Source organism: Diadema antillarum, unplaced genomic scaffold (assembly GCF_040938485.1).
Source record: "Diadema antillarum isolate AM-2024a unplaced genomic scaffold, OU_Dant_1.0 scf00000162, whole genome shotgun sequence".
Taxonomy (NCBI): domain Eukaryota; kingdom Metazoa; phylum Echinodermata; class Echinoidea; order Diadematoida; family Diadematidae; genus Diadema; species Diadema antillarum.
This window is the reverse complement of record NW_027271051.1, coordinates 2,602,917-2,626,981: the sequence shown is the minus strand read 5'-3', so window position 1 is coordinate 2,626,981 and position 24,065 is coordinate 2,602,917. Positions and strand designations below refer to the sequence as shown.

The 24,065-nt window shown below is 38.0% G+C and overlaps 1 long non-coding RNA gene across 1 annotated transcript; it reads right to left on the bottom strand.

Moving 5' to 3' along the window:
• Nucleotides 1-5,973: 5,973 nt before the first annotated feature.
• LOC139722246 (uncharacterized) lies at nucleotides 5,974-22,665 on the bottom strand. Its single transcript, XR_011710277.1, has 3 exons — nucleotides 22,562-22,665; nucleotides 21,325-21,381; nucleotides 5,974-6,098 (listed from the first exon to the last, which is right to left on the bottom strand). It is a non-coding gene; the product is annotated as an uncharacterized lncRNA (long non-coding RNA).
• Nucleotides 22,666-24,065: the final 1,400 nt, after the last annotated feature.

Below are 24,065 nucleotides of genomic sequence, written 5' to 3'. Positions count from 1 at the left end.
ATCACTTTTTTTTTGATCGATCATCAGATAATCAGTTAAGTGATGTCCTGTCGAACCCTAGCTGTCTTACCCAAAAAATACAGCCACCGAGGCATGTCAAAGGGAAGGCAAATCTGTTAATTACAGTGCTTTGCCATGTTTTTTTGTTCTCCGGAACATTTGACATTATCTTTAGAGATACATATACAAGGTTTTGTTGCCCAAGCAGCGGTATGATCTACAGGCATTGTTGGAAAATAGATGGTTATAAACGTGGCAAGGAGTAGTGTGGTGGTATATATGGAAGGAAGGAGGCCTAGATTACATGTAAGAGTCCATAGCTCATCATTCCATGTTTCACCACTCGGTATTGTTTAGGCCTAATTTAGCATGTTATGATGCAGTTACCACACTTGTGTTACACTTATTGTTCTTTTTTTCTTTTTACATTTTATCATATTTGCCCTCATATGGAATAAGAGTAAGAATATTCAACCTGCTGCATGGAAAAAAAAGACAAGCAGGAGAAATATCAAGCAGTGGATATTTGTGACCCGCTACAACAAAAGGATCCGAAAGTCGGGGAGGACAATTTTCTGAAATGGCATGACATTATTCCCATACTCTTCTACTTTAATTTCATACAAAGCACAACTCATAAAAGTACTCTGTTTGCGGAAATATTGATGATTTTACCAGTGTACATCGAGTGGTTGAGGAAATTAGAGTTTTGAGAAAAACGCCTTCAAAGTTGTCCTTCTGACGCTCTCATGGTCAAGGGGAGGCTTGACAATAGAAGGCACTCTCCTAGCGACCTCTGCCATGTTCATTCAAGCCTAGCGCCAGTGGTCCATCCATGACCAATCGGTAATCAGGATGCCACGCACTGACCAATCAGATCACTCCCTCGTTGCTAGGGGCAGAGTCTGGCTGCGGCGCTAAATCCAAATCTTCAGACACATTTCTCTTACATTGAAAGTCGGAAAATCATGATCCAGAAAAATGCTGATTTCTTGCCTTTCCTTTGATCATTTAGCTTCGAAATTTTGGCAGATGATGAACAAAACATTAGACTACAAAATTATGCAAAAAAAAAATCTGATTGTTTAGACCAATTTTGATGATGTGACTTCAAACTCGATTTTCTCGGCTTGGCCGTCAGCGACTTCAGGATCCTTTTGTTGTAGCGGGTCACATCTTTACAAAAGGCAAAATAGAAAAACAAAATGGTGGTGGTATGAGTGCCAAACCAACATACAAGAAATATCATGTAGGGTATGTACAGTCATACTGTACAGATATGCTACAAAATGAGGATTATTACCTCCGCCAAGGGAGGAGGTTATGTTTTTGTTACTGTTGGTTTGTGTGTTCGTGTGTTTGTGTGTTTGTGTATTTGTGTATTTGACCTTGTGCAAAATAACTCAAAAAGTATATAGTACACGGATTTGAATGAAACTTGCAGGAAAGGTTTAGAATGATACAAGTAACAGATGATTAAATTTTGGTAGTGATCCGAGAATTTTTTGGGAATTTATGAAGGATTTTTGATATTTTTACAGGTAGGGTCAATGAACTTGGGAGTTCAGGCTGCGCGTATTTGAGGTTTGCATGCATGCACTAAAGTGCGTGCTCTAGTTTCTGCATAGGGCGAGGCGCGTCGTGCAGCTGAGGGTTTATGACATAACAAAGGCTTCTATATTGGGAAATCAGGCGACTTTAGCACACACTGCTGTAAGTACGTATGGGTGGAAATCACTGATATCTCTATGTAACGGAAGAACAAGATCAGTGGTGGAAATGAGCTGCATGCCTGGCGGAGGGCTGCGCTCTTAGAGTGCTTATCTAGTTATTCCTGTTGGCAAATTTTTTGTGGAAGTGGCTGTGATAGCGTCGGATATTTCTGTAAATCAGCCAGATTGCCTGTATTTTTTGCCCTCATTTGAATGCCCACTTTGAGTTTCCCCAAAGTGCAATTCACCTACAATTGGCAGAAGATACAGTTATAAGTACCAGAATACAATGTACACATCAGTCAGATACTGAATCAGTTGCCTTCTCTGAAACCTGATCAGCACAGGGAATACATATTCAGACTTACTGATACAAATGTCAATGCCCAGGTACAGAGCGTAACGCATGGAGAAGCAATTGTGGAGTCTGAGTGTAGTCTTTGAACACCCAATACAGTGCACTCCCGTTATAACGTACATGGTTACAACGAAGTAAAAATTCAGACCGCAACATTATCAGCTCTGTTTGTCATTGTTTATTTGTTCAGTTATAACAAAATTTCGACATAACGAAATTTCGATATATTGAAAGAAAACTGCCGATTCCGAGGACTTCGTTACAACGGGAGTCCACTGTATCTACAATCTCTTGTACATGTGAAAAGGAAAATAACAGAAAACATCATACTCGGTGCACTCAGGCAGCACCATAACTGATTTGTTTTCTTGTCTGTAATTCTTTACAGGTTTTATGTACATGTATGTGATGTTTGTAACTGTTTTGTACACTGTACACTGCACTGACATACATGTACATGTGTATTCTTAACATTGATAATAAAAAGTATATTCTATTCCAGCAGATGAAATTACACATGGTATTTGTTTCATGATAAAGTAGAATACAATGTATCTTCTGTTCTTTTTAACAGAGAGAGAGGGAGGGAGAGAGAGAGAGACTCAAACACACAGATGCATACACCTACACACATGTACACACAATTCCTCACAAAAACTTTAATAGATAAGACATGAGGATAGACGCTGCTTCCCTGTACAGTGTGCTCCCGTTAAACCGAACACAATTACAGTACATGTATATAAAATTTTGTTGCAGTAAAGTAAAGAATTCATGTCTCAAAATTATTAATTATAATTAATCAAATCTATATACAGTGGATTCCCGTTAAAACAAAGTCCTCGGGACCGGCAGTTTTCTTTCGTTATATCGAAATTTTGTTATAACTGAACAAATAAACAATAAAAAAATGATAGGGCGCATATTGTTGCATATATGAAAGAATCCTGCACGTCCCGAGGAGTTTTGAAGGTTACCTGTTCATGTACAGTACTGTATTTACTGTAATCCAGCCAACATAATTGATGAGAATTAACAGAAGATTTTGGAAAGTCCCTGAATAAAAACTTGTAAACACACTCGATCTTCGGGTGCACTGTTGACACCACATACAATGTATTAGCTACCCTTGTGCATCAAGTAGGTGAAATCTGAATGAATCTAAATGAATCAATTTGTGTTCATTCCTAAGGTCCAGACTACAAATGTCCATGTCAAGGAATTCACTTGACCTATGACCACATTGCATTACTAGTGTACTCTCAAATGTACATCATCATGTATCAAACTGTTCCTTTAGCAGTGTGAAGCTTTAGACAGCTTCCAAAGAGCAATTTATTACAGGTCAGAGATAGGTTACTAGTTCAGTCTCAATGTGATTCCAACTCAAGCACTGCAGCACTTACCAAATAATCCTAAGAATCCCTGGATTTAATTGCATCTAAACACAATGAGTGACACCTTGTAATACTATTGTTGAATTTTCAAGATTGAGAGCATTTCTTTATTCACCTGCAACAAGAAAGCAGAACACACTACTTGTCTTACACAATCGTCATATATTCATCCAAACCACTGTAATACATGTACATGATTGCAGGAACTGTGTTCAAAACATGCCCCACCAACCAAGGACTGTTTGAAAGTACAACTGTACACGCATCACAGTTTTGTTTTGCTGCTGCTGCAAAACGTGAATAACAGACATAATTGCATTTTAGTGATGAGGCTTTACAAAAAGAAATCTGGTGAAATTCTTCTAGGCACCTGATTTTTAACAGATTTCACAAGCATTTTTTTTTTTAAATCAGCAAATTTAAGCAAATCTTCTTAAGTATTGGTGTTGTTGCAGTGAAGATTTGTTACGGGATATATTATGCCTATGGTTAAGTCCACTAATGCTACAAGTTTAGAATTTCAGAGAAAATCATTGCAACTGCTCAAAATCCATGAAGGCAACAGATCCTTACAGATGAAAGAAAAAGAAATGGTTATTCTCAACATAAATAACATGATCCCTTGGCTTTAGTTGTTTGTTGTTGGTTTGTGGTGTTATGGTGTCTTTTGTGTGTGTGTGTGTGTGTGTGTGTGTGTGTGTGTGTGTGTGTGTGTGTGTGTGTGTGTATTTGCAATTAATGCCATTCATATAAACACACATTCAAACAAGAGGATAGTTCAATATTCAAGCATGTGGTAATATTTTATATTCTAGATTAGATATTCTTGGTTCAACTCTCAAAATTACTCATACTGAACTTCACAATATTTAAGTGTGTGCATGTGTGTCACACACAAACACACCGCCATTGCTTCTGATCATCAGAGCATTGAGAATTTAGGGTTTCTGGGACAAACACTGAACTAGGGCTTTCTATACACACATAGCTCAGTCGGTAGAGCACCGGGCTAGCAATCCGGAGGTCTCGGGTTCGAATCCCAATAGAATCCCATTTTTTCACTTCACAACATTTGCTACATCATTTATTTTTATTATTCATCAATCCATATTTGTGTAATATCACAAACAGTTTTGGGAAATATACACTGTCCATGCTGCAGCATATACTGCACACGGAGACAGTGAAAAAGTGTCACAAATTTAACAGCTTTTTTCCAGCAAGGAAATTCAAAAGCAGACTGAATATCAAGATAGTGACATCGATTTCAATGAAACAAATAAAAAGAAGAACATATGGCTGAATCTTGCCCAGGGAAAATACTGCACTTATAAAATCTCCTTCGTATAGAAATGAACGCTTATAGTTTTTTTTGTTTTGTTTTGTTTTCTAGTCTGTCAAAGCACAACAACTAACCTGTGCACAAAGGCTGCAGCATTTGATCTGCACCATCTTCAGGTATAGATTATTCTTGCAAATGACCTTGGCCCCATTACATAAAACTATGATAACTTCACAATTAATGATAACTCTGTAATCAATGGTAACAACCATAGCAACATTACTCCATAGCCAAGAAATCACTTATTGTTACCATTGACTGCAAAGTGACCATCAATTGTAAAGTTGCCATAGTTTTATGCTACAGGTCCCTGATCTAAACACACTCCCAGTCTGCAGAACTCTCTCTTTTTCACTGTAAATGCTCTATTTTCACATACAGTGCACTCCTGTTATAACGAACATGGTAATAACAAAATTCTGGTTACGACGAAATAAAAATTCAGGCCGCAACAATACCAGATCTTTGTTATTTTACTGTTTATTTGTTCGGCTAAAACGAAATTTCGATATAATAAAAGAAAACTGCCAGTCCCGAAGACTTTGTTATAACGGGAGTCCACTGTATTGATATTTTTTTGTGAATGAGGTCACAGACATTTTTGCAAGATGATGTTTTCATGATTTGACACTGCGTCATGCCTGTCTGTAAATTTAATGCAATAAAGATCAGGTAGCGACATTTTTGCATGTTGATAAATTCACAGCCCAAGGGTGATTCACGAAATTTGCAACAAATTAAACCCTCGCAACAGCTTTTTCAGTGCCCTTTGTGTTCCTGACAGAGAGATTTGACTGCATCTGGCTTATTAGAATTTGCAAATTTCCCTCCGTTTGTCCCAGAAATGAAAGATAACACACAAGATGGCACTGCTCAAAAAGTCGGTACAACTGTCACCTTTTTGTTGAAATAATGCTTAGAATGCATGTTGGTCAATTTCAACCAGGTCAACTCTTGGTAGCCCCTGGAAGTATCAAATTCATGTAAATGGACAATATCACAACTCCAAACGTTTCTGTTTTTTTTTTTTCTTGCTGACTTCTTGGCAAGACATCCTTGACCACACTCCAACCGATGGCTGTCCGTCTGTACGTCCGTCCAGCTACTCACAGAGGTTTGCGATCACTTGTCAAAGAGTCCTCTTGACTGTTCATATACGTGTAACTAGTAGTTCAGTACCCTCTGTTGTTCTGTACATTGTTCTGAACACATTCACTGGTATCTCACAGACGTTGCACCCCTTCACTTGTCCGATCGCGGCTTGAAAGGGTCGCTCCACACTCGCATTCCTGTGACACACAGAATAAAGGGATTGCATTATGAAAGAGATCATATGATAACCCCTGACAGTCATCAACGGAGAATAAATAACATGGGCTGAATCAATTTTAAGGAATCACTTCAGGAACATCAAGAGGAAAAATGGCAGAGCACTCAATTACCATTCACACAAGAAAAAGATTGACATAAAAAGGAACAAAAATTAGCTGATGGAAAACAGGATGCAGTGATGTTTATCATTCTGAACAGAGTACAATGTGTTGGGAAAAGAGAGATAAGAATTTGAGGAAACAAACTTAGCTATATTGAGCACACAAAAATCCTTTTTTTTTCTCATAGCTCTTGAGACTTTCCCAGGAACAGTATTTTTAGCCCCTGCATTAACTCTGACCATTCTCACTTCAGGCTCTTTCCGCCATTTAAGCGACACGCTCCATTTCATGATACATGGCCATATACAATAAGACTCAAAAGTATCATTTTTCACAGACGGTCAATGGCATAATCTCCCTGGGGTGGCTCACTCCACATTTCCTAGGGGAAAAAAAAAACAAGGTATAAGACACACTGTCTTCCCCAAACCCATGTCTTTCCCCTACCATCTAACGAGACCACTTAGAAACTCCACCATGATTTGTTGTGATTGGTGAGAGCTAACACTTTTACTCGTGAGTGCAATACAATAAACATCACAATTCGCTCCATCCACTTTTAGAAGGGTGTAGTATTTCCTCCCAAGAGCATGGATGTTATGCGCAGCGTTCCGGCCATTGGCATGAACCATCTCTCCTGCGACAGTACAGCCCATCAGAACAAACTTTAGGCCGTCTTTTGGTGTGATGTGTGAAATTATTCACTCACAACTGACAGAATACAAGAGCGTACAAGGGAGAAATGCCTCTGTTTACAACTTCTCACATTCCCAGCAGATTCAATAAAGTGGCAGTGTTTATAACACCCTTGTTACATCAAACATATACTTGTGCTCTGAAGCCTGAGACCTATACAGTAAGAGCATAGTACACTACATGTACATTGTACTGAACATTGATAGCACTTGTTAAATTAAACATATATACACATACCAACCTTTATCAACCACTCTTTATCAAAATCAAATTCCAGTCATCAAAATACCCTTTCACATACAATCTATACCTGCTCTATACAATATGAAATGAAAATCTGATTAATGCTGTGTGAACTGGTGAAAAAAAGAAGAAGATCACTTTAGAATAGTTTCAGTCTTTGAACAATCTCTGTTTTCACTGTCGAGTCATTAACCAATTTGAATAGCCCTTCACCCCCCCCCCCATCACCACACACACAAAAAACCCCAAAACCACGCACGCACACACACACACACACACACACACACACACACAACAAAACACATCAAAAGACAGTTTCTGGGACTAATCATTGCACCTGCGTAGCCAGGATATGATCAGGGAGGTGAGAAGAGACACCTCCCTGATATGATCTTAGGAGGGGGGCGGTTAGTATGCGAAGGAGCGAAGCAACTGAATGCGAGCAAGCATAGCGAGCGAGGGGGGAGGGTGTGGGAGGGGGATGTCCCCCCTCCGACGGAGAGAACTTTTTCCATTTTGATGTTGTAAATGGTGCAATTTGGTGCAATTTGATGCATGTTTTTGCGTGTTTTATCGCCTTAAAACAGTCCCACTTGTTTAAGGTAGCAGTATATTTTGATGTAGATTATTATTGAACAATTTGCCTATTAAACAGTGTCATTTAAATAAACTTCTTGTATTAATGTCCCCCCTCCCCCACGGTGAGAACTTTTTAGTTCTTGATGTTGTAAATGGTGCAATTTGATGCATGTTTTTGCGCATTTTATCGACTTGAAGCAGTCGCATTTGTTTTAAGGTAGCAATGTATTTTGATGTCTATTACTATTGAACAGTTTGGCTATCAGATGGTATCATATGAATAAACTTCTTGTAAAATTCTTACAATGACTAATTATCATGAACGCGACCGAACTCGAGCGAGCGGAGCGAGCGAGGGGAGGGGGAGGGTGTGGAAGGGGGTTGTCCCCCCCCCTCCCATGGTGGAAATTTTTTGCATTTTGATGTTGTAAATGGTGCAATTTGATGCATGTTTTTGCGTGTTTTGTCGACTTGAAACAGTCCCACTTGTTTAAGGTAGAAGTATATTTTGATGTAATTATTGACAATTCGCCTATAAAATGATGTCATTTAAATAAACTTCTTGTATTAACTTTTACCCTGAATATCATGAACACAACCGAGCCTGAGCGAGCAGAGCGAGCGAGGGATGGGGTGGGAGGGGGGTGCCCCCCCCCCTCCACAGTGATAACTTTTTGCATTTTGATATTGTAAATGGTGCGCATGCAATTTGATGCATATTTCTGCGCGTTTTATCGACTTGAAGCAGTCGCATTTGTTTAAAGTAGCAGTATATTTTGATGTGGATTATCATTTAACAATTTGCCTATAAAATGCTATCATTTAAATAAACTTCCTGTACACCATTATTCTTACAATGAATATCATGAACGCTGTCTGTTATGCAATAAATCAGAAAAAGCATGCACAAGAGGGTGTAGCATGCAAGTCTGTGGAAGGAGACAAAGCAGGAGGATGTGGGAAGGGATAAGCCCTATTCTCCCTCCTACACGAGGGAGATTCTGTATTTTCTGATTGCAGTTAAACGTTTTGGTGCACACATTTTGTGGCATATTTGGAAAACTGTCTAAGTTCAAAGACCCGCTTCATGTACGTGCATACAGTATACACGCAATTTTTTTTTCCGCCTTCAAAATCCCCGGTCCAAATCTTAGGGGGGCGACCGCCCCCATCACCCCCCCCCCCCCCCCAGCTACGCCAGTGAATCAATGCATTACCGTATCTCATACATCAGTGAGATGTAGTGTAAATGAACCACGATCAGAATATTAAAGTATAATTGTACCTCAGTACTTTTACAGGCATTATAAGGGTCCACATCAATTCAGCTGGCTTTAATTTTTACACTTAGACTGAAAGTTGGGAAAGTATGATGGATGAGTGTCCTGAAAAATGAATAAATTCCATGGTGCTGGATGCTCAGAGGAGAATTCTCTTGTGGTAAATATAAAACAGAAATTAAGCACTCATGTGAAGGCATCCTTATACTCTCATTTGACCTCCTCTCCAATAACAAAATAACAACAAAACAAAAAAGACAACAAACTATTGTGCAGTTTTTGTCACAAGTTATAAAAACATGTTTTCTGTTTCTATCCCAGAAGTCTGAGTCATACAATGACCACTTTGTCTTTGCCAAATGATGCTGATTGATGATGACTGCACAAACTGATGTGTGACCTCTAACAGTACTTCATCTATGACTTCACTCACGAGTCATAGTTCATCATCATCACTCACTTTCCCCCAAAAAACAATTATTTTTACGAATACTGGTACACGTATATGGCTTCACACAACTACACTCTATAATTTTCAATGGCACTCGTTTAAAGAACCTTCAATCAACATGAAACTTAATTGTTTGTTTCTGGGTTGTTGTGTTTTTTTTATTGGAAAATCTGGATGGAGCTGCAGGGCACAAACAAGTTGTTATTCAATCAGATGCCCTTGATGGAAATACCAAATCATTGGCTGAAGTTTTATGATTTCAAATTGATACTCAAAGTAGTGATATGCAGAAATATTTGTGGGTTGATTTTTCGCTTTTGTCCATATTTGATGTTTTCTTTGTTCGTTTGAAATAGTTGGGTTCTTTGTACACTCTCTCGTTCAAAGTACATGTACATGTACTTCCCATCATTTCTTTTTTCTTGATATCATTGATTAATCCTTTTCTTCGGGAATCAGAAAGGTCTTCTCATTGATGAGATACATTCACCAAAATTTAATATAATTTAATACCAGTATAATAAATTTTGTCACAACTACACTTTGTTGAGTATAAACACAGCATTCCCTTAAATAGGTAAATACTATATCAGGGCTCAACACTCACTATTTTTTTTTTCCCCAGGTGGCTTGGTTGGGTCACTACATCTTTAGATCTGAAATTTTTTGGGCCCCAAAAAAGAAATGTAGTGGCCCCAAATAAATGGAAACATAACAATAAATTTTGAATCATATAAAGGCCTGATCAAGCCACTGTCAGACAGCCTGTTTTGGAAACTGGGTGGCCCTGGGCCACTGGGCAGCTGGGCCACAGCTAATTTTGAGCCCTGATACCATACACACATGTGTGAGATACCAGTAGGAAACCAGAATAAGAGATGGTTACACACACAAAAAAAAAAACAACAACAGCAAGAAAATGATACTGAGGAATTAAAGAGAAAAGACAACCCTATGACATACAACATTATTCCAGGGTGGAGGAAATGGTGGAATAGAAATTGGAGTTGTAGCTGAATGTACCTCCACTATAACCACACCTCCTCCCCCTTTCCCTTGCCCCAATCCCATTCAGCTAGCTTCACTTAGCATTCATCCATTATTCATTTGAAGTATTCGGGTGCCAATATTTGGCTGCCAGGCTGATTCACTGAAAAAGCACAAACTGGTCGGCCTCCTTTGTAATAAAGGAAGATACAGGAACTACAATGCTCAGAAGGGTCTGTTTTTAGGATTACAATTAAGGAAGAAATGGAAGTTGCGAAAGTGAAGCTATACACACTAAACACACAAACAGATGCACACACACAATATTCGTGTGTGTCAAATAGTATACAAATAATGAATGTTTATGAGTACAATGGACAGTAATATTTCATGATGTGAAAGATGAAATGATCCATTCAACTTGGCTTCACCTCGTTGAATGGATCAATAATTTCATCTTTTGCTATATGAAATATTCTGTCCTTTGCACGAATGAAAGACATTTATCATTTGTTATATATAACACCCAAAAATAGATCCTTGTCACTCATGTTTTTTTATGAATTTAGGAACAAGAGAGAATGTGTGAGATCTAAGATTGAGAGAGTGCTGAGCACTAGCTAGACACTAGCGCGCTATCTCGTCAATATGCTTGATCACATGCGCACTGCAAACACAAGCGTTTTACACACGTAGTGTGCAATGGAGCAAATCGCATGGATCCAAGGTTGCACGGCAAATGAAGCCACAATTGCACAAGACAAATGATCAATATCAAACACCCAATCAAATGACAAGGATCTATCTAGGCGTTATGTAATAATAACTATTAACTACTCTCTTGTATCAAAAACTCAGTCATTTTCTTTGTTTGTTCATTTTTTTGTTTTTAATGAATATTGAGCACCAAACTGGAAAATTCAAACAGAAGGCAAGGTATTGAATTGAAATTTTTGTGCATTTCGCGCAACCAGAAGCTAGCACGAAAATAAAAGCATGTGAGTATTTTTGCTTGCCATATGTGACACTGCACCTCAAAACACACAAAAAGTCGCCAGACATGAATTCTTAGTTAAGACCATATTCTGAAAGAGCAGACTCTAAGCTTTAAAATGATGTATAACTCAAATCAAATGGACTCTCCTAACCTATCTAAATATTGGAAAGAAAGCACAAACTCAGGAAAATGTGAACTGAGAAAAGAGGCTCTGAAGTAGTGTCTATTCAAGCACTTAATCTTTACCAAACCGTGCTGGCTGTGCGATGAATGGGACAAAAAACAGGAAGTAAACCAACAGAGTAACCACAATGAAGGGATTATCAGATTAAACTGAAATTATGCATGCCTCATTAACACATTCTGTCCATAATTGATGCCAACTTTCAAAGCAGTAACACTATCCTTTCAAAAGTTATTAGAGTTGAAAGTGAAGAGTGTGGACAAGGTTTTTCAGAAACCAAAAAGGGATTCTAAAGACACACCTAGTCACACTATTCTACCAAAAATGTTCGAGATAAACTGCTAAAAACCACACTTTCCTGCCCGTTTTATGATACCAAATTTTAGCATAATGTAAAAGAAGACCTGCCCTTTCAGAAAATATGAAAAACTCAAGTTCGGCTAGGTTGACCCATTTTACTCAATTTTCAATCCTCACGCAAAATCAGTGTGTGCGACTTTATGTTCGTTTTGAGGTGCACGGTCACATATGTTTCAGTAGTTGATGTCTTGATTCCACGGGATTAAAAACACGCGAAACTCTTCTTAACCAGCCAAGTGAGAAAAATTAGTCGCGCGAAAATGTCCACTTTTACAGTAGATGAACAAACAGACAGACAAGATGGCAAGGAAAACATCAGACAGACAAAAAGACGCATTGCACAGACAGATCGATGATAAGTTACTAAGATTAGAAAGAGGAATGAAATAGAGAGGGGAGACAGAGAGAGAGAAGGGATTGAGGGAGAGAGAGAAAGACACGGGGAGAGAGGGAGAGAGCGAGGAGGACTAGAGAAATACATGAATTGAGAGGGAACAAGAAAGAGAGGCTCAGCTAAATATTAGAAGCATGGCAACCCAACAACCACAACGGCAACGAAATGCCAAGAATGTGAAATATCACTTGCATGCAAGATTCATGAAAAATTCTCTCATGACAGTGCACTAGTGGATGCAAATCGCATCACTTTCAGAGTTCTAACCATTTTCATTTGACTTTGTCAGGCTTTGAAAATCATCGGGAGGAACTATTCTTTGGGAAGAAGTTATGTCTCTCGGGAGGGGGTAGGAATGATTTATGGGTGCTGTTACAACTATGGCCGTTAAAAATGCTTCCAGGATTTCGATCAAATTGTGGTGAAAGATATATCGATAGTGTAATTGCAATGCCCTGCTTTTGACAAACCTAGCATGACGTTGAAAGTGAATACAGGAAGAACCAAGGAAATGGGATTCCATTTTATATCACATTCAGGGAGATTGATTTTGGGTGGCATGTACATGAGGTACATTGTATGAGTGAAAAAAAAAATCTTTAAAAGGCTTGAAACATATTGCATTTCATTGCATTTCATTGCATTTTGGTCATTGTTTTTTTGACAGGGTGAAGATCCAAAATATGATGAGAATTATGAGTTGTACTGCTTTTAACCCCCCTTCAAAAACAACAACAACAAATGACATCTCTCAAAATCTTTTCAAGGCACTACTAACTTGAGGCAAGCACATATAAATTTTCAATGATTAACATATTTCACTTCTGAAACCCAGCGAGGAAATTTTGCTACATTATAAAAGAGGTAAACTTGTCACTGATTGCTTTCCCTCATATTACTTTTTTTTAATGGGAAATGCACCTTTAAAGAAACAATTAGAGTCCAATTTTCCATTTGTTTCAAATAAATGTCAATTGAACGCGTAAGCAATCAATCACAGGCATATTCACATTTGTGTAAATGTTGCTAATAAATGTCCCGTGTTGTCAAGCAGATTGCGGCAGTGCTAAATTGATATATGCACGGCAGAAATTACTCCAGGCAAATTGGCACGTCATAAGCAGCAATCCATCTCGTCGTCGGTTGAGAAGAACTTCTTGATGCCGTAGGAAAGAAGACAAGCAGACAGCTCTTTACTTTTAAAGGGAAATTTCACTCTGATATAATGTGGCTTTGTATGAAAAACAGAAAGATCAGAGAAACAAATTAGCAACTCTGTGTGTCATAGGTGTTGAACACCTCTCCATTTGTTTTGTACACAAAATTTCACTCATTTTTCATTTTTCTCACACATTTTGGCACGGACAGAGCTTATCCGCTGAGGGGGGACATGCATTACTCTTATCATAAAATTTAAACCAAAAACAAATTTGAAAAGAAATTTGTGAATTTTTGTGTTCAGACCGAACAAAGAGCTGCTCAACATCTATGTCATAAAGAGTTGCCAATTTGTCTTGACTCTCTAAATTTCAAAAAAGCATAACTTTTTTTTGTGCATCTGATTCCCCTCCCCCTATATTTTCAATAATCTAACTCTCTCATTTTTCTGCTTTCATACAAAACAACATAGCATCAGGGTGGAATTCCCCTTTAATAGCTGTAAACCACTGAGTGGTGCTATTTTGCTGCAAGATATAACTGTTAAAAAACAGGGACAGCACTAAAAAAAGAAAGAAAAAAAAAGTTTGATTGATCACCGGTTGTCCCAAGTGATGCGTATGAGAGATTCTGGTATTTACTTTCGTGGCATTCTTGAAATTTTGTCAGAGTCTGCTGAGTGACATCTTCCCTCTGGCATGATTTAAACTTCTAAGAACCATAAGCCTAATATGCTTTTTGCAATGTACAGTATGTCCCCCCAAATATGCAATCAAATTTCCACATTGATAACTTTCAAAATGATTAAATAATCTGAATGCTATTGTAGGGAAACAAACTAAAACTTTTAACCTACATTTTGCAGAAAAAAAAAATCAATTCAATTTTGTTTAGTGGTCACAGAGAAATGTGGATCATTGTAATGCATGTCATGGGTCCATTTCTTCCCAGTCCAGCACTTGGATGCTCTTGGAACTGTGAACATAATGGACAAAACTTGGAGGGAAGGGATTCCTGACATGCTCTACAAAGATCCTCATTTCTCTTTGACCAGTGAAGCAAATCGGATGGGGTTTTCTGTAAGATGTAGGTATTAAATAAGTCATACATGTAGTTTCATACCTTGAAATCTCATTTAGATTGATTCGCTCTTTTTAAACTTATCATTGTGGAAAGTCCAATTGTAATTTTTGGGGGGACATGCAGTACATAAACATGCTGCCAACAAATTGAACTGATTTATGATAAAGTGGACAAAGTAGCATTTGCTTTTAATATATCTAGCTCTTGTCACAGAACAAAAAGTGAAAAAATCATAGTCACATACTTTCACTCATTTGTGTAATTACGATTATCATTACATATATCTTATCAAGGCATGGGCCTGTACTTTACAGCACACTATAAATAAAGTACAATTTAAGGTTCATGCAAATCCTTTTTCCATCACACACATACAGACAGCAAAAACTATCAAAATCCTGAGCATTACCAGAAAAGGATGAATTAAAATTTTGAAACAATAAATATCAACCTTCTGTTGTTTCAAGAGCTGCATGTAATGACACTGGCAATGATGACGTATTGATAGCAACAATGAGAATGGTATGAATATGACATAATGAAAGCATTAATACTGACTGGTAATGTTATCATATATACTGCTGATGGATGAAAAAGATAATGATCACAATGATAAAGGCTGTCTCACAAATTGTGCACACAATTGGAGAATAGGGGAGAACTTGTGGCTTTATAGTGTTTGATAGCTGCATGCATTTCAGCTTGCTGCTGCAACTAGGGATGCTACAGATTGCTACTAGTCTTCGTGGTAAAATCAGTTTATTTTGCAGCAAAATTTGGCCAAACTTTTTCGTCTCATCACCAAATCTTCTTCATCCAATAATAGATTCAGGTATACCTATATGTTAAAACTACTCATTTCATGAATATAGTGAAAGTAGTCACAGTATGTGGTATCAGAAACCCTTTTATCATACATTTGCCAAATTACACATAATTATCATTATGAATCATTTCAATGTGTTGTAATGTTATTTTTTTTCTTTCTTACATTTTTAGTCAAATTGTGTGGTACTTAAAGTACTTTATCATACCTGCCAATCTTCACTTGATTATCATAGATCATTTCTTTATTTTCATAAATGATTCCATTTTTTAAACTTTTCTTATTCTTTCAGAAAACAGAAACGTACTGTCAGGTCACCAGAAACTAAAATGTGATGATACTGGTGGCTCAAACGGGCCACAAAAAAAAAAAAAATGTAAGTGATGAGCCTTGTTAATATATATTACCATAAAAAACACAAATAAGATAGACATCAGCACTAAAAAAAAAAAATAAATACACAGACAAATACCAGCTGAAGGGAAAAATTTGTTTTGCCACCATGCTTTGAGCGCAGCATCGACCTGAATGCAAACTCTGATCTACTTGCACGGCACATCACCTGAAGACAGGTGCTTGGCTCTCCCGCATCTTCAGGCCAGGTGATGTGGGAGGAAAGCCTGAATTGAGTTCTTTGCTGCGATGTAAATTCTTGTTTCTTTGGTGCGATTTTTTTTTTTTCTCTCTTCCTCTGTCTGACTGTCTCTCTTTCTCCCAAAGATGCAAATAGAAAATCCTGTTGAACTACCACCATCTCTTTGAGGCTCTTAACTATTGATTCAAAGTCTTTCGTTTGCTTGTAGCAGGCAACTGGGAAAGGAGACGCATGGGAGGAAGTTAAGACTGCCTCGCCATTTGGGGATTCAACCCTAAAGCTCCACTTAGCAGCGCCACAAGCTGCAAGCTCTAGTTGCAGTTGGAGAATTTTTGGTCCATTTTGAACCGGCCCCCACGGGCCAGGCAGAATTCAGTTTGTTTGTGTGCCCGGAAGGATGCACTGGAGCAGCATTGAAAAAATTGCAGCCCCTACAGCTTCTTCATGGAAGACTTGATCTTTTGAGGTAAGGCAGGCAACTAGTGAGCACTAGGCCTGAACTTGAAGTGCGTCAAAAGCAGAGAAGGATAATACAGAAAGATATTGTTTGGAGAATTTCAAAACAGGTCACCCACAAATGAGGAACGTGGTCTGATATTAAGTGTGGGGGGAAAACTGGCACATACACTCCAAATAAAGCAAGAAAGAAGAGATTACAACATCCCTGGAGAAAGTATTGTCTATGGCATCTTTTTCAAAAAGCATGACAAACAGACAATTTTTTTCAGGTTTCCATAGAAGCCCTTGGGACATAGCCTTGTTTTCTTTCTGTTTTTATCTATTTGTCCTTTTTTTCTGAAAGGGGGAAGATTAATCAGAAACCTTTGCTACAGCGTGAATGGTTTTATTTATATGCTGTTTAGTTGTTTTTTAGGGGATATATTCAGCAGAAACCTCAAAAGATACTCCATAGTGCAAAGCTTCATACATTTGCTGTATTTGTTGTTGTTGTTATTGTTTGCAGCATTCATTTCTGCCATTCACAGTGTTGATTATCTCAAATTCATAAAACATACCGCATGCCACTCTGTATTCATCAGGGGAGGATCCAGGAACTCCATAAAGGGGTGACACCTTTGCGAAATTAAAGGGGGCGCACGCATCCCCCCTTTTTTCCTTTTGATTTCTTTTGTTTTAGCCAGAAATGAAGAGTGGGTGCGTGCCTGGTGCGCCCCCCCCCCCTCCTCTGGATCCACCACTGTTCATAAATCTCCAGTTCCATTACTGATGCAAGTCAACAAATATTTGTTGACCTGGATTGAAATAGAACACACACAAAGAAACAATACCAGACATGAAAACAAAAAGACTTAAAATCCCTGGATACAGCCCAAACGTTGTTTCATTCAGATGCAAGTCTTTCTATAACTTCTGTGCAATACAAACACAGGAATGAGCCCAAAGAAGGAGTGAAATAGGACCGCTTGGGGCAATGAATAGACCTTCATTTTTCATCCAACCAATTACCATATACACTTCTATATATCCATTGACTGTATACATTTCTGATTTTGGCAACCTCCATGGTCCCAGAAGAAGGGGACAGAGGGGAATTGCAACCATTGACAGAAGGATTTTGTTCATAAGAGCATGCTCCCCAGACCCCTTGGATAGAAGAGGTCTCTAGTGAAACAACTTTTAGATTCATTTCCAATTCGGATGATTAAAGGACAAGTTCACCTTCATATACTGTAAAAGTGGAAATTTTCGCGGTGTTGAAATTTTCACGCGTTTCGCGCAACCCAAAACTAGTGCGAAAATAAAAGCACACGAATACTTTGTTTGCCATTTATATGTTCCAGCAGGTGATGACTTGATTCCGCAGAGTTAAAAACATGCGAAACTCTTCTTACCCCGCCGAGCGCGAAAAATTAGTTGCGCGAAAACATCCACTTTAAAAGTACATGTGGATTGAGATGATGCAGCAACATAAGTAGAACACATCAGTGACAGTTTGAGGAAAATAACTGGACAATCCGTTCAAAAGTTATGAATATTTAAAGTTTCTGTGCAGTCACTGCTGGATAGGAAGACTACTACAATTGATGATGTCACATGCATAGAACAATATAAGGAATATATACAGAGAATTTCACAAGATTTCTTTTTTTTTTTGAAAGAAAGTACACATTCCCTGAAGTACCATGCTTATTTAATAATTATTGCTCGTCGATTTCTTTTTTATCAAACTTTCATGCCTTGTATACTGAGCAATTAGCTAACTAATGTGTCCCTGCGTAGGAGATTTTCAAATTAGGCTAATCAAATGGTTTGCTGCTGCTCAGAATACTGTATAAGCTGTTATTTTTGCGAGGGTTTATTTTCACGAATTTCGCGAATCACAGTTAAATCGCAAATTTAACAACACGAGAAAATGTCTCTATGCGCTTTGTTAATATAGAGCATTAATGTAAGCATCGGCGTCGATACGCAATAACAACATCTCGCAAAAATGTCTATGATCTCGTCATTCGCGAAAATATCTGAACGAAAAAATAATAGCGTATACAGTAGTAAATTCCAGAAAAGCATAGGTAAAAATGAACATGAAACAAGCCAACAAACAAGTGCTAGCTCTTAGTATGTGTTCAGAAGAAGTACTCGGTAGGTGGAGGAAAATATCATGAATTGAAACCTTTGTGAATAACTATGCTCTACCAGAGAGAGAGGAAAAAATGACACAAAAGTGATTGTATATACAATCGGCATGTTATCTTCCATATTCATCCTATCAAATTAACATTTGCACACATTTGCATATTTACACACACACACACACACACACACACACACACAAACGCACACAAAATGATAAAAACTGTATGCTTTGTCTTGCAGGTTACACAAGACATTATGGCACAGTTTGCGGCAGAGTGTAATCCTGCACTACAAAGAAAGCACACGCAGGATAATGCTGGCTTCCACTGTTCCAGTCTCATGAAAGCACAAACAGACAATTGGACATTTGAAACATAAAAATGAGAATGAATGATCACTTGAACCTGTATTCTCGGAGTTTCTGACTCAATATCAAATGTTCTATTCTTGTTTGTTGATTTAGAATAGAGTGTCAGGGCAGGTTCTTCATTGCTGTTTCTTTTAATCACAAATTCAAACTGCAGTTAATCTAGTCTAGATATTAAATGTAAATAAAAACCTAGCGCATCGGCCCCCATCCTTTAATCAGGAGGGGTTGGGCAACAAGTTTTCTTCCACTTAAATGGTGGCTGGTATAGATCCATGCAAATCACCCCACATGAAACCAGTCCTGTATAGGCCATGTATTTCAAGAGTCTAAATTTTTGCGAATTGGGAATTCCCGACGACTTCGCCAGTGGTTGAATTCGTGACCGTGGAGTCCTGCACTGAACGGAGAAATGTACACGCATATGTCACATTCACATCGGGATCAGAGTCAATATTTACGTGTCTTTAATTTCGCAAATAGCACCCGACTCGCAAATAGCACCCGACTCGCAAAATTCGGGAAAATAAAAACATCGCGAAATATTTGCTGTATAGTGTTTATATGTATATTACACTAAACCATGCACAATCACTCTTAAACCAATTGATATCTACCGAGCAACAGGAACATGTACACACATGCTATGACATTGTGTAGACTAAAAGGAATAAGTGCATGGGTGAGGAGGAGATGTTAGCGATCCACAGAGACTCCAACCCCAAGCACCTTTTGATCTGGAGATTCTCCCGCCCGAAACCATTAGCAAATGGGAGACTCCAAATTGATGTGTGCGAAGCGCGAAGTTCCTAGGGTTCTAGATGTTCTCTGGTGCTGTAAAGGCTTATTTTTTTTCAACATACGATAGCAAAAAGAAATCCTTTCCAACAGGAGACACAGAGCCAGGATGGGAGAAATTTAATCTCAAGCGGGAGAACGGGAGATTTTGCAAAAATGGGCTTTCGGCAGGAGATCTCCTGTCGAAAGCGGGAGAGTTGGAGTCTCTGGATCCATAGGCCTATCACTGCCAGCATATCACTCTACTGTGTAGTCCCACAAACTACACTACGCCCTGTGGATTTAGGTATCATTTCATGTCAATAAGGGACAATTAAAGTGCTTCAGCCAATATCCCAATGAAGTGGTGAAAATAACACATAAACAGTTTGTGATATCAAATTTTGTTGGATGTGCAATAACATGTAAGTGGTGGTGCTCATAAAGCATGTCTCAATTATCACATGAAAACTGCAATTTATATTTTCACATCATAGCTTTGTAAAAAAAAAAAAAAAAAAAAAAAAAAATCAAGACAAGACACACAAAAAACCCCAGAAACTATCACAAACAACATGTCCCTGGAAGACAGCAGCAGCATGTGTAGAGATGATATTTACCTGGCACAACAGATAATTTACTTTAGAATGAAGTACATGCAACCAATGTTATATATCGATTCACTTAATAATCATAATTCATTAAAGTTTAAAGGGATGGTACAGTATTGGTGGAGATGAGAATTGGGCTTCTAACTTTTTGCAAGATACCAAGAAAACACTTATGATATGGTACAGAGCATACCATTTTAAGAGGAATTCATAGTTTATTTGACGAAAATCCGGTTTGGAATGTCTGAAAAATCCAAAAACAAAGTAAAACAAAGCGATCGTAATAAAGTGTGGGTCCCACACTTTATTAAAATCGATCTTGTTTTGATATCTCAGCCATTTCAAAACCATTTTTTATCAAACAAACATTGAATTCTATATACAGTAGAATTACATGCTCTTTCATATCATACAAGAGGTTTCTCATTATCTCACCAAAAAAATGTTAGAAAGCTGAAATTAGGTCTCAACCAAAATGATACGATCCCTTTAAAACAAATGTGTGTGTGTGTGTGTGTTTGAGCGAGTTTTGATCTCTCAAGACACACTGTAAATGAACATTCAATGTGCATTCTATGAACTAGAAAGCACACCCTACCAATAGCACAAAACTCTAAGCAAAATTTTGAGACTACTGACAGGTACTCTGCCAAATATTATTTGATATACATGTGTCTGCAATCATAGTTTGATATGGGAGGCTAATCAAATATCATAATCACGTCATACATCATTTCTTGCAACCAAAGTTAGGTGCGATAACCTTGAGGACACCATCACTCAACTGATAAAGTCAGGCTAACATTAGGACTGGAGCATTTATGCCAAACTGGAAAATAGAAATTTCATGTCTATTTCTCTGTTTTATTGTTAGTAACATACAAAAGTATACTTACCACCTGGCTGTATCGTCTTCTGATCTACACCTTTCCTTGTTTCTCTCTGAACTTCCTCTGTCAAAAAAAAATAATAATAATAATTAAAAAAAGACCCAGATGTCAAATACACACATGTTCTAAGAAGAGAATAAAAATTTCTTCATATTCAAATACTTTCATATGTGGATTACGACAGATGGCAATTACATCTCTTAGTACAGGCATGTCCAATACTGTCAAGTGATAAGTACCTGCCAGATGAGAAAAACTTTCATTTTTTGTTGTGAGAGCTTTCATATTTAGGTGTGACTTGTCTCATTTTTGTTGTGCTTTTATTTTTTGTTCTGTTTTCTTTGTTTCTTGTTGTCTTCTAAAGCCCTTAGTTTTTCTGGGCACATTCCATGCTTGTAGCTCACAGACCAACAGTTTTCTTCAACTCCCAATTCGCGAAGCATTTGGCATCTATAAAATATCAAATGTTGTTCTTGACAAAAGGAAGCTCACCAAGGTGGGTTTTCTGACACAGCTACAAAGGGCATTGGGCATACCAAGTTCATAGACTGATTCAATCAATAGGCAAATCAAGTACCTTTTTATTTGGTCAAAAAATAATTAATGATCACTTTCATGAAGAATTGGAATCAAATGTACTCCTTGATGAAGAGTCTATATTTAAATCTAAAAATCTAAAATGATGTAGGGATTCTTTTTTTTTTCTTTTTTTCTTTTCTTTTTTTTTTTTGGGGGGGGGGTTCACTTTGATTTGACAGGTAATTGAATAAGGCCAAGGATATACTGTATATGCGGAATATTTCATGAGGTTTTTATTTTCGCGAATTTTGCGAGTCAGGTGCTATTCGCAAAATGAAAGACTCTGATCCCAATATGAATGTGACACACACAGACAAGTATACATTTCTTCTTTTAGTACAGTACTCCACGATCGCGAATTTAACCACTCGTGAAATCGTCGGGTAGTCCCGATTCGCGAAAATTTAGACTCACTAAATATGGCGTATACAATAGATAGCATTCCAAATGGCACTGCAGTCACTTGACCTCTGTAGCTGCAGAGATTCCTCTAGGACAGGGCGAGTATATGACATCCAGCCTTTGATACAGTTTGAATTTTCTCACTCTTTCTGACAAGCATACCTTCCTCATGCTTTCTTCTTTTCTTTTTTTTTGGGGGGGGGGTGGGGGTGGGGTCTTTCTGAATGGAAGGCACAGCAGACTGGTGAGAATGAATACTTACTCCATCCTGATGAGTTGAGCATTGGTGCAAAGACAATTGGGTACAGGGCAAGGCCAATGCAGCTGACGAATCCAGCGATGAGCAATGTGTTCCGTTGCCTGAACATGATAGACCCGTATGCACTCAAATCGTGATGTTGAAGTAATGATTTGACCTGCACAGCCTAAAGTCACTGCTTAAGTAGCTTTGTGCACCTTGGATCCTGTTGCAGTCTTTGACCACAGCCTCCTCCCAAACTGCTGGAAGAAGGAGAAAGAATGCAATACTTGGAAAACAATCTTTACACAAAATATATAATATACATGACACCTTCGTTTGGAAGGCACTAAATCAATTAAAGAGCTGACAACTATCAATGCTTGTTTCTGTTATCAATATTCTTCTTGCAGCTGCTTCTTGACTTTAGGATTAGATATGCAACATCTTTCTAAGTCTTGTGACATACAATTCATACAAGCAGGGCATTTCAACCCTTTGTAACACTTCTGGTATAATAAATCAATAATGCAATCGTCATCATTACCATTATCATTATCAAGCATTCCTTTTAATCTTATTCTAGCATGCAAAGACAGATACAATAGAGGTTGTGAAAAGTTTTGCATTTGTTTTTGCGAGGTGTTTTTTTTTTGTTCCATTAAAAACAAGTCATGTGATTGTATTCAATTTGTAAGCAAAATATAACTTTACAAAGACAAGAGATTTGCAGGAAAGGCAAAATTCCAGACAGAGATTGAAGTCATGGCCAATTAGCATGTTTATATATTTATACACACTGTGTCCTTGAGCTTGTCCTTGTCCTTGAGCTTAATTCACAGTGCTCAAGATTAACGAATGCTGAAACAGACGACAATGGCAAATGCTTGAAAGAAAATCAAAGATATTGAATTAAGAACTTCAATTTTCTGCAGTTTGGTCTACATCCTAAGCAATAAATGGTCATGATGATGATATTGAAACCAAGACTCAAAACTTGGCACATATTCTTCGTTTATTATCGATTTTCACGACTCTGGCACCGGACTAGGCATATCAAGTTTCTTGTACCCATTCGTGTTGCAGGGCTTCCATAATGTGCTATGTACGTAGTGTACTGTAGCTAATGCAGTGGAACACAATATTTACCTCCACCTCCTCCCAAACCTGCAGAAACAGTTGTCAGAAGTTGGGGAGGACTGGTCGAGTGCTATCTAATGATATATCAAATAGATAATGCATGATTTCTGGGACCAGTATACGAGTAGGACATATAAAAGCAAATCTGCACTTCTAAAACTTCAGTTCCAGTTAATGAGCTCATGCCACGTGGATGTGTCGAGCTTAGTCCTCAACCGGACTTCCAGCGTCACGGCCATGTTCCAAGATCTACAATTGACTACGCTTGAGCTAAGCAGACGTCATTTTCGACTTACCCTACTCTATAATGCAGTATGAAATATTACATGGGGAAAGTGCGGTTATCTGTAGATATGCCAGATGCCACCCTACATCATAAAAGCAGACT